Source organism: Gymnodraco acuticeps, unplaced genomic scaffold (genome assembly GCF_902827175.1).
Source record: "Gymnodraco acuticeps unplaced genomic scaffold, fGymAcu1.1, whole genome shotgun sequence".
NCBI classification, from domain to species: domain Eukaryota; kingdom Metazoa; phylum Chordata; class Actinopteri; order Perciformes; family Bathydraconidae; genus Gymnodraco; species Gymnodraco acuticeps.
In genome coordinates, this window is record NW_022991818.1 from 1,569,990 (window position 1) to 1,570,685 (window position 696).

The following is a 696-nucleotide window of genomic DNA, read 5'->3' on the forward strand; positions in this document are numbered from 1 at the left end:
CTAAGATGTCATCGTCATAACTACGCTGTAGCTATGTACCATGACCAATACAAGTGGGGGGGGGGGGTGGACACTTTCGAGTCCTGTTTTGGATAGTGTGCCGTCGATGGGTTTCATTCCATTTCAAAGTGCTGTTTGACACTCGGCGTAAACTTCGCGCACTGCCATTCCAACATCCAATCACAGAGCTTGAGGACTAATCACGGGGTTTGTCAAGCAAAGCGGCTGGTGTAGTCCTAAACGATAGCTGAGGATTATGGGTAGTGTAGTGTATTCTGTCATCCTAAACTCCGAAAACATATTTGTTTCTCCGAATCGAAGGGGAAAAATACAAAAGCATTGCACACAATTTAAACCATTCAATGTTGTGTAATTAACAAGGACAATCTGGTGTTTTTGAGTTGATGAGTAGTGCAGATATCACTGTAAAATCAATCGACAGTAAGGAGAATACTTACTTCCGGGTGTAAAATTCTCCGTTATCCAATGGGAATGGACGCTCACATTGCCTTTACCTGCCGCCGACATGGACGGATGCGGTGCTTCCCTGAGCGTCAAATACCGCCGCTGATGGGAATACATTGCAATCAGTTGAAAGCTCTTTGCGTCCGTTTATGAAGCTCAAGGAGACTCGACGCGTCACAATTGCGCGCCAAAGGACCCTGACCAAGCGTCGCTATTGGACTATCAGGGAGT